Source organism: Notothenia coriiceps, unplaced genomic scaffold (genome assembly GCF_000735185.1).
Source record: "Notothenia coriiceps isolate Sejong01 unplaced genomic scaffold, NC01 NC01_scaffold00031495, whole genome shotgun sequence".
NCBI classification, from domain to species: domain Eukaryota; kingdom Metazoa; phylum Chordata; class Actinopteri; order Perciformes; family Nototheniidae; genus Notothenia; species Notothenia coriiceps.
Genome location: NW_011364196.1, coordinates 4,349 through 15,958, shown reverse-complemented (window position 1 = coordinate 15,958; position 11,610 = coordinate 4,349). Strand labels below are relative to the sequence as shown.

General features: G+C 41.5%; 1 protein-coding gene across 1 annotated transcript in view; it reads right to left on the bottom strand.

The window, feature by feature from the left end:
• Positions 1-4,874, bottom strand: part of LOC104960050 (muscarinic acetylcholine receptor M5) — a 17,774-nt gene extending 12,900 nt beyond the window's left edge. The window contains exon 1 of the mRNA XM_010787999.1: positions 4,660-4,874. The gene's annotated coding sequence lies outside the window, so the exon portion shown is untranslated. The remainder of the gene's footprint in view (positions 1-4,659) is intronic.
• Positions 4,875-11,610: the final 6,736 nt, after the last annotated feature.

Below are 11,610 nucleotides of genomic sequence, written 5' to 3'. Positions count from 1 at the left end.
CTCTACTACTCTCGTCTCTCTCTCTCTCTCGTCTACTCTCGTCTCTCTCTCTCTCTACTCTCTCTCTCTCTCTCTCTCTACTACTACGTCTCTCTCTCTCTCTCTCTCTCTCTCTCTCTCTCTCTCTCTCTCTCTCTCTCTCTCTCTTACACCCTGTGTACTTCTCTGCACTGAGCCAGTCGCTCAAACAGACAAGCCTGTTTACAGTTGTCGGCGAAATGCCGCTCCTCTGTCTTCATAACAGTCAAAGCATGAGACTGAAGTTCCCACTGTGGGTCAAAATAATGCGCTGTGATGTGCAGTCGACACGTTGGATGTGATCCGAATGATCTAACGCAGCCCCTCTCCTCCACAATGTTAAGCTGTAGCCATTTAGCTATCGCTGTTGTTGTCCAGGCTTCTCCCCGGAAAACTTTCAACCGTGCTCTGCCGCAAGCGAGCGGCAGGAGCGGGGCTGTCAGCATCAGCTGTGTGCTTGGCTTGCTGTTTAAAACTCCTTTTTTTGTGTCCATATCTCTCGCTAGAATCTCCCACCATCCAACTAACAACAACAACAACAACAACAACAACGTCAAGCCTTTGGGCTCTGAAACTACGGGGCGGGCCGAGGACAAAAACACATGCGTTAATCGCACGTTAAAATAATTAGTGGCGTTATTAACGCGTTAACTTGACAGCCCTAATAAAAATATATAAGAAACATGTCTATGAAGTGTTTTGCTCAAAATACCAAACAGATCACCCATTCTAGCCATGCCTCATATCCTTTTATTTCAAAAGTGCTGATTTGGGGTATAAAGGTTTTTTTTTTTTTAAATTGATAAAAAAATAAGGGGCTGAGCTAATGCGGGACCCGGCAGCTACCGTCTAAACTAAATACTGCCGTGATGAAACGCCATATCGTGGATTATCAAGGATTATTTCTGAAACAGTATGGAGCTCAAAGGCTTTCTCTCTTGCCGGTTATACCACAAGGTGAGTTCCTTTTTACTTCCTGCTTCTTCACACACATGCTCTCCAGTACAGGTTAGCTCTGAGTGTTAGCGATGTTAATGTGAACACCGACCATATTACGTCCTAAACCGTCTGGCATTGTTTCTGATAGCAACGTTTCTGATTGGGCCGTGGGTCCACATTTCAGATATTACGTCATATCGGACGTAAATCTGGATCAGCTCCGTTGTACCCCCGTTTTTAGACGATTTGGGTACGGAGGAAAAGAGAGAGGGTTTTATTTTCTGACGCTGCGTGAGTTCCCCGACACACCGGGGACACATGTTTATGTATAAAAGACATCAAAAAGTGCATTTTGCATGATAGGTCCCCTTTAACATAAATTGAGATTATTTGTCAGTATTTGAAAAGATGATAATAATCAACTATTTTCTATTTTCACAATATACTGTATATATTTTCTTTTTTCAATGCATCTGCTGTTGATTATTGATAGATTAGCAAATATAGTGTGTAGTATTATAGGTAAAAATGAGAAGATGATCCCCTGGGGGAATATTCCCAAGCTACTTAGCAGTATATATACATATATATAAACTCCACTAATACCAGCTGCAGCATTAGTGCATAAGTAATCATAATTTATTACCATAATACAGATTCTTCTGAAATGGGCCATTCTGCATAATGAATATTGTATCTATAATCTGATGCTGACACTTATGAATGCAGGTTTTTTTTTTTACTTGCAACACAGTATTTCTACACTGTTAGTATTGCTAGTTGCATATCAGTAAAAGATCTGAGTACTTGTTCTTTCACTACAATAATGCTGCGGCCTTTACATCCCACTCCTTTCTTTCTTACGTTCTACCTAAGATGTTCTGGTGCTGAACCTGTCACTGATGTTTATATAATCTCCATTTATGTAACCTCAGTTTATCTTTCAATTTCAATCTTTCTTCCCAATGCTGCAGCAGTGATTCCGACACAGAGCCTTGACGTTTTTATTACCTCGCTCCGTGTGTATTAATTCAAAACCTTCAATCTCAAGGTCTATAAAGACTTCTCAATGAATTGTGCCCTGATGATCTATTCAGAAATATTCAATTGAGTCACACAGTGGCTGAGTTTTATTTACTAAGGCTCCATTGAGAGCTGCAGTACTCGGTGTGATTTGGAAAAATGGAGCCTAACAGGGAAATTATGTAAACATACTGTTTGATTTGAATTGAAGGTCATTTTGATTTCTGTTGTCTTGTGACTCGTAGCTGGCGATTACGTGGCCCCGACTGCTTGTCCAAACATCCCAAGTGCTTTCAGCATTCATGGGTTTTTGATTGACTCTGATTACACCGTCTATTATTACATTGAACGCTGAGAGAGATCCGCTGTGTCAGGAAGGATGTCTTCATGACGTCCAGACCGAGTTAACTTCTCAAGGATTAAACCTTGGTGCTTTTGATACTGGAACAAATGTCACCAATGGTGCTCGAAGAAGCTGCTTTTGTGCAGAAAGCTTTTATTTGAGAGGAATTTCAGCGAAGGGCGGACATATTGATTGAATTAAAACCCACTAAGAAGAACATTTGTATACTTGTTTTCAACCTGAAAGTGATTTTATTGTCTCGTCTCGCATTGTTTGGGGTTGATTGTGCTGTTGCTAGGGGTAATGCACACATGCTGTGTGTGTGTTGTGTGTGTGTGTGTGTGTGTGTGTGTGTGTGTGTGTGTGTGTGTGTGTGTGTGTGTGTGTGTGTGTGTGTGTGTGTGTGTGTGTGTGTGTGTGTGTGTAGTGTAGTACGTAGTAGGTGTGTGTGTGTGTGTGTGTGTGTGTGTGTGTGTGTGTGTGTGTGTGTGTGTGTGTGTGTGTGTGTGTGTGTGTGTGTGTGTGTGTGTGTGTGTGTGATGTCTTGGGGAAAAGGTGGTTATTTACATCCTTACGCGGTCATCTATCTGTACACATTAACACAAGGATCAATCCTCCTCCCCCGCAGCCGTAGTTTACCAAGGCTGCTAATGGGCACCTTTCGAGCCTCAATCATAATGAGACAAAGGGAAATCGCATTAGAGCTTCAGTGATTCTGCTAACTAGATTTACAAACACAAGGACGTTTTCCTAACCGAGATGAATAGTCCCAATCATGCCATTAAATTATATATATTCCGGTGTCGTTATGGATACTTGATTATCCGCCGAGACCGGAGGAAACTGGCGTCAAAGCAGAGGAATGAGGCTGCTCGTGGACCGTCTGCCGGGAGAAAATATAGGAAACAAAGCATTACAGGTGGTTCGTTTCCCTCCACCGGCTGATTATGATGAAGCCAGGGGAGGAAAGTGCGAGGCTAAATAAAGCAGCAGGTGGATCAGAGACACTGAGATCACCCCACAGAACTGTCTACCCACTTTCATCCTTAAATACCGTTTGTAGTTTCACAAAAGGGAGGTCACTTCAGGATTGCAAAAATGTTGAATTCCGTCAAACTGCTTTTTTTGCTTCTCAATGATTTGCCTCGATGATAAAAAAAAAAACGCCCAACCCAGTTTCCAAGAAGTCGTCCAGGTGACCATCAATCCAAAATTATTCGATTTACAATCATATAGTAGAGAAAGGCAATATGTACATTTCAACATGACTTAAAACTGTTGATTGAGAACAAAGTTACTGCTGCTGTAATTATAACTCATTATTTCAATAATTGATAATTCTGCCTTTTTTTTCTCTCAATTCAACAATGTTTTTTTTGGGTTGTGTAATTTCTAAACAATTTAAACCACGAGCCTTATTGTTGTCCTTGAACTTATTCTATAGCTGCTACAATTATTCATTGGAAAGGAAAAAAAAAAGTGCAACTATTTGACTAACGAGTGATTTTGTCATTTTTAATGCAATGTCTCACATTCTTAGAATAACCAGTTTTTTTGGGGTCTCAAAATAATACATATTTTTTGTTTTTACGACATTTGATGACGCCAGTTCAATTGTGGATAGTAATGGATATTTGTTTCAGTTTTCAGATGTGTTTTGATCAATTAACCGATAAAATAAATGTGATAATTAGTTGATGATGAAACAATCATCCGTTACAGAAAATCAAAAAAGCGTCAACAAGTTGTTCCCTGAAACATAACTGACATAATTAAATATTTGAATGGTTGCCTGCAAATGTTTCTGCACACAACTAAGCCCCTGTTGTTTCAGCTCTAGATCAGTTTTAAAACTTGTTTGGATAAACCCTGAAGTGTTTACACCTCCAAGAACACATTGGTACAAGTGTTAGGATGCCAATCATGTGACTTTTTATCCCCATGGTTATTAATGATACCTTAAATCAAATCATCCTACTCCTCCTACCTCCCACTTTTTACTGAGAAAAATCAGAACAACCCTTCACAGTCAACTTATTAAAGCAAATGTATGATTAACAATCCGTTTTACAACATTATGGGTGTCAAAATCGACGGTTTTAAATCTAAATTGTTTAAAAACGTACCATAGATCGATAGTTTAAAAGCACTGGTGACATCTGATGAACCCCAGCACTTTGTGATTTATTAATATAATAACTCAGGCTTCAATCAGTTATGAAGATTTAACAATGTTTGAATTTATAATATGATTATATTGAATATTGAGTTGACAGCTGCTCCTCGCTGTTTAATTTCCTGCCATAAAAGCCACATCAAACAGAATATATACTCACCCTGTACGGCTCTGACAAAACACGATGCTCCGGCGTTAAATGGACGTTTGGTCAGTTCTTTGAAACGCTGTTTTTTCCTTTTTACTCCGTTTTCTGTCTGGGAGAGTTTCTCGTGTCTTTCTGTTGGTCTTCTCTATCCCTCTGCTTCACAGTGTTGGCTTCACACCTTCCCTCGCTGGCTCGCTCTTCCCCTCCCCTCTTTCCTCTCGCTGACTTTTTTTCCTCTGTGCTCCTCTCTCCAACGAGGTGAAAAACACACTTGTCAAATACAGGTAGGTCATCACACCGTCTCTCATCCTCTTCAGTTGCTAAGTACGAGGTGCTTTGATGCAAACATGTTTTTTCAGTACTGCAATATAACGGTCCAGTTTTCTTTCTGAGACGAGATGGTAAAGGCAACAGCTGTTTAGTGTCAATGTCCATGTGACAGAGCAGCTACGTATCCAAAGAAAGCTCCTGGTCATCAGCAGGGAATCAAGATCTCCTGAAAAGTTTCTCCCTTTTTCATTCAAGATGAACTCACCGTCTTCTGGGTAAGATACGAATCGAACAAAAGTCCCAGTTTCTGGCTCTTTCTGCAAAATACAAGCAACTCCTTTGGCAGAGAAAGCGGAATAAATTCTTCTTCAATCCTCAAGGCTGACTGACTTTTCGTCTCCTAAAGCTTGCCTCGTTATAATTAGTCCCTCGGATAGACGAGCGTCTTCACCAACATCCGGACTCAACCAACTATTAGGAGAAATTCCCACATGGCCGGAAGCCTCATCCTGAGCACTGAGCAACATGTAAGAGGAGGGAGGAAAAGGTGAGCAAGTGGGAGAGTAGGATGAAGAAGAAGAAGAGGAGGAGGAGGGACCAGGAGGCGGAGCCAGTGTGTGTCAGAAAGGGCCGACTGTTTGCCTTTGCATCCACAACGCTGTACATGTTCATCAAAGGGGTAATGTATTCGTACAACCTCTCGCTACGTCCCACTTCATCATGACTCTGTAAAGAACCAGAGTGCAAGAGATGAACGAGTGACAGTGGAAGCGGTCTTTGATTGGCAGAGTTTTGCCTAAACTGCTTAGATTTCACCTCAAAGTGAATGTTTTTCTTTTTGGTTGGTATGACCTTTCCTGTTCTGATAAGCTTCTTGCTGAAGATGAATAATGGATGAAGCATACCACATTTGTTTTTATTTCTGGATAAGTAGTGGAAAGCAGAGGTGGGAATCTTTAGTATACAGGATTTACAAGGTCGATACTGAAATTATAAAAACATTCAGAAGTGAATCGTGACTAAAACCTCCCCAGAGCTATATAGGATATGGAATGAGTTGGTTTTAATATCATTATAAGGATGGGGAGAAACATGGAAAAGATCAATATTAACAGATTGCTTTTTGAGAATGCTTTGTCAATGCCTTGTTGTGTTTGGTTATCTACTTCAGAGCACCTTTTAGCTTATCATCAGTGTCCTATTTGTTCCTGGATTCACCAGCAGCTGTTCATATCAGTTAGCAACGTCAACTCCATTGTAGAACAACTTTGTGAATGTTCTTGACGCAATGAGACCAACACATTGTCACGTGGAGTGGACCATACTGTCAGCACCCAACACAACATGTGTTATCAGATTGCATTTCAAGAATATTTATAAACCTTACAAGTTGTTCTCAGAGCAACATCTAGACCTATGATCTCAACGTTTTCTGGTCCATCTTATTCCCAGTTGACCCCAGTTAAGTTATATAAACATTGTAAAGTTGTTGTAGGTTCACTTTTTATATCTTCCTTTAAAGCACATGTGTCAAACTCAAGGCCCGGGGGCCAAATCAGGCCCTTGGTGGATTTAATTTCGGCCCGCAGGATAATTTGTAATTACTATTAGATCTGGCCCGCCGGTGTATTGCACGCACACCTTCACTCCATCCTGAGGGTTTCCTCAGCTCAGAGCCTGAGCCCAAACATTGATGAACCTGCACCCAAGATGAGATGCCAAGTATCTGCTTGAACTAGCATCACATGCGGCTTTCACACCAGCGCTTTTCCCTTTCTAGCTCCGAGCGGGAGCTTTTCTGGTTCAGCTCCGGTTTCCCTTTTCTGCTCCCGCTCTGTTCACACCGCCCAGAGCTGCCGCTGCTGCGTCATGACGTCACCGTTTACGTGCCTGCTTCATAAAATCCAAACCGCGCGGAAATCCCTCACATCGACAACAGCAACAATGGCCGATTGTATTGAAGCGCTGTTCGCTTTGGTTATCCTCTTACGAAACTAAATGGAAGGCATCGGACGACTTTACTTGGAACTTTACAAACATCACATGCGAAATGCAAGACTTCTTTGTGGTCTTCAGCATCTACTTCAACGACGAATCTGTCTCGACGTAAGCGACGCCGCCTCTTAGCTCCGAAGCTCTTGCCTCTAGACCGACAATTTTTTGGAGCTGGAAGTGAACCGGATTCCGGAGCTAAGAGGCGGCGCCTCTGCGGTGTGAACAGGAAAAAACTGTACTTTTCAGCTCCAGCTCCGAGCCGGAGCTGAAAACGCGTTGGTGTGAAAGGGGCAACAGAGCAGCACACTGAGTTTACATGGATGTTTCCTTCTGCACTTTTTGTCTCATGACAACAGGGCATGTTTGGTTTTCTCTTTGAGGGAAATAGTTTTTTTGAAGCTGCTGTTGTCCTGTGGAGAAATGTAATCATAAGAAATGACTCTGGAAAAGCTGCAGATAGAGCCATGAGAAATGAATGCAACTGATTATTTAATGTTTAATGTTGTTTTTATAGGCAATAATTTAAGCTTTGTTAGTTCCAGGTTTGATATGTGCAATAAGTTCATTTCAATACGTTTTGCAATAAACATTGAACCAGTCCGGCCCTCGACTAGTACCCATTTTTTAATTTTAACCACTGTGTATTTGCGTTTGACCCCCCTGCATTAGAGGATGAAAAAATTATCTTTTTCAAACATATGAAACATTAAAGCATACTTATATTCTCTCATGTTGTTGAACTGTTCAGTGGTGGGTCAAGTTGGTCAAATTGTTGCTGAAACGTGTCTTTAAGCCACTGTATAACAGAACAATTGGGCAAAATGTGCTGCCAATTGGCTTTGATTTTACTACATGGAAACAGTCTTTGTTATTTCTTTTGATAATGGATTAAAGAATATCTATCTTTTCGTCATCTCAAACACTGAAGCAAAAATAAAGCTTTCTTTAATCACTGAACGATATCATTTGGGGCATTGTGATATGACATGCATATTTAAAACCAGTCTTTCACAACAAAAGGTAATAGCTTTGAAAATTGTCTCTTCATTATGCAAACATTATAATGGGGGGTTTCGGACCATTGCTCATCATCTTCACGCCCCATCAGCCTGCAGGAGCACCCATTGAAGCCACCGTGTTTTCTGGCTCCTTCAGAAATCACATCTTTCCCGAGTGTCCCCAAAGACTCGACGCTGTTTCATCCTCACTGTGATTTAACAGGTTTATTAGACCAGGTGCCGGGCATTTCTTTGAAACAGTTTTGCTTTCATGTGAATATATCATGTTCCTCTAGCTAGGGATTTCCAGGAAAATACAATACAAAGGATATGAGTCATGTTTCATGTATCCCTCGGGGAGTTCATGTATAGGGCCACACAGATATACAGTGATTGCTTGATTTCCATCAGAGGCCTTCCTCCACACAGTCGACCCCTGTAATGTTTCAAAGTGCTGTTAGACCCCTCTGTTATAGTAATCTGGGAATGTAGTAGGCTTAAGTCTTTGATTGGAGAACAACACATCAGCCATCAAATGATCAGCTGTATTTATTTACCTAGCATGAAGAACAAATACTCATGCCCCGGCCCCACGCGGACGAAAACGGTCGTTTGCGTTACTGTTTAGTGTCATATAGACCGTTCGGCCACACGAGGATGACCGAATATGACCGTAAACAACTGCGGAAATGATAACGGGTCCCAAGGTGGATAGAACGGCATACGCAACGCTCTGGGGGGTCCAACGGCTCCGTGTGTACGCCCTATACGATCATTTTCTGATAATGATGACGCAATAGCCCCGCCTCTCCCCACCTCTACTGCTCACCCCCGCGTCAAAGTAAACTGCAGACTGAATTCAGATTATTTGTCTTTCTATTATAGTTTCCGTCCAAAAAAAAACCTTTCCACCAGACGGAGGGGGGAGCTCGACGCTCGTGAATTGTCCACGGTGGGGGGGGGGGGCGTTTAAGAGAACCGGGTCGTTGACGTCTGGCCGTTCTGTGATTCTCCAGAACACACAGATGGCCAGTGGCCCACCAAAGGCAGCGGGCCACCCGGAACAGTCCCGACTCTCCCGATGGCCAATCCGTGCCTCCCCTGACTGCACGTCGCTGACACACACCGCTGCAGACTCTCCGCACGGAGGAGCCGCGGAGTCCGGGCGATAATGCACCTCCAAGGAAGAGACACACGTTCACTAGGCCGAAAAAACTATATCCGGCAGGGGCATGGGGTTTAACAGGTTAATTCATATTAAGACAATACTGAATACACAACAGACTTGTAGATCCAAGACAGACAAGAGTGTTGGTTCTCGTTTATTAAATAGGGCTGAAAAGACACTTATTGGGATTTGTAAGGAATGTTTATTCTATGGAGCTGTACAAAGGCAGGTTTATGGAACAATCCACTGTATTATATTGGAGAAAGCCTTTAAAGCTGTCAACATATTGATTTGAACATGACTATTGATTCTTGTCCATTGATGGTTACTGCTGTGTTAGAGCTACATTGTCAAATAGCCTTTATTTTCTAAAAGCTGAGCCAATTATTTAAAAAGACTGTGGTTTAAAAAGAAAACCCAAATAATTCATTTAATGGTGTGATTCTCTGCCTCAATTAAAGATAATTGCTTTGCGTGCTCCACACCTCCCACACTGTGTTGCCTGGCTTGTGGTAAACAACAATAGTGGAGCTGATAATAATGGCACATAAAGCCTCGGCCTGCCTGATTTGTTTCTTTCTTTTTAATAAATGTCACCTCAGGCTGCTCATTAGCCGAGACCAAAGAAACAAAACATGTCATCAGCCAAACGGTCTTTATTCAGACAAACACCAAACAGTGTGCGTCTGATTCTCTGTCAACAGTTGTCTGTCATTCGCAAACCAAGATGACACTTCCTTCTGCTGGCGTTTGAATGCATCCTAGCTCCTTTTGTACAATGAAAGTTTTACGCCTTCCAATTTAAAAAAAGGATTAAAACCACTTGAAAGACAGATTGGTTTCTGTAATGGTGCCAGAATTACTCGCGTCGAGAGCAGCTCAGAATCCTCCAAAGTTTGTGAGAGCTCGCCTTTTGAATATGACTGCGAAGTAAGTCTGCAATTGGATGAAAGCGAGTCATTTAAATCTCCGACTGAAACACAAGCAGAGTTGACTCAGTAAGAAAGCCTTGAGGAAAAATGTCCTATCATTTTTTTTTTATTAGTCAATTTATTGAGCATGTAAAAACTTATTATTATTATTTTTTTAATAATAATAATTATAACAAATAGATGCAAAACAAAACAACAACAAAAACGTTCAAGGTACAACAAAAATGTAAATAAATAAATTCTCAAATAGTCTCTGTCATGTTCAACAGGGGCAAGAAGAAGCTTTAAAAACGTTTCTGGTGCGACCCCCTCCAGCGTACATTTGTCTTGAAAATCAAAGATTAGGTCAGCATCATGTTGTAAAAAAATACTTTTTTTTCTTCAAAAAAAGAAATAACTTTTACAATGAAAAGAAATAACAAGTATGAGTTCACAGGTCCTGCTCATAACTAGGGGTCGACCGATTATCGGCCTGGCCAATATTCCGCATTTGACAGAATATCGGTATCGGCTTTTTAAAAAAAAACAAATTGCCGATACGACTTTGGCTCTGATGCGGCCGTTTCTCCAGCTGCAGTCACCACTCTCTGTACACGAGCAATGTCCCGCCCACAGCGCTATCTGATAGGCTATTACTGAAGTGTCAATCAACACTGAAGATTTTCCGGGCTGCAGCCAGCCAGAAAGGCGGGACCTTCTCAGATTACAGGCAGGTGCGAAGAACGCAGACACAGACAGAGGCAAGCAGCAGCGCTGAGCGGCAGAGCCATACATGTGTTTCGAAGGTAAATCAGTTGAAAGCCGAAATTCAATAAACATCCCAATCCCCTATGCTGAAGTTGCAAAAACACCACGATCTTATGATCCAATTCTATCAGTTTCCCAGTTACAAAGGGACAGGGGGGGGGTAGGGTCTCGCAGCGGAGAAACTGACGCACTGGGACTGACGGGTGCCCGTGGAGCCTCGCAGCAACTCCGTGTTTCTGCACCACAATCTGGTGCTGCTGAATTGGGACTACTAAATGAGTGAGACTCAAATATCAGAAGTTCAGAACAATTGTAGTAGTTTTTATTTTATTTGTACTTCATTTACTTTACTCAGGTTCACAGAGAGGAAACCAGTTTTAAGATGTTGAAAAGTTCATTAAACATAAAAAGGCATTTCAAAGAAGTTCTGTTATTCTACATTTTGACACCAAGATTTTCTGATTTTACTGCAAATGTATATTGGTTCCAAATATCGGTTATCGGTCTCCTTGATTACTAATAATCGGTATCGGTATCGGCCTTGAAAAAGCCATATCGGTCGATCCCTACTCATAACCAGTTATGATTTGGTTTCTAAATAATAGTTCTAGTTTAGATACACTTGTACAATATGTTCAGCTCATCGTTACTGTTATTTAATAAGAAGAAGTTATAGCAACGTAACACGTATTAATCTCCTCTCAGTCTTTATATAGCTTGTCATTTACCATGGGATGGGAAGAGTACAAGAATATCATACTCCGATATGTATTGATTGACTCCAACCGATGGACCTTTCTCTGGCAGACCAATGTCTGTTTGTATGTGGGCGTGTAATCTCGTCAGCAGCTCA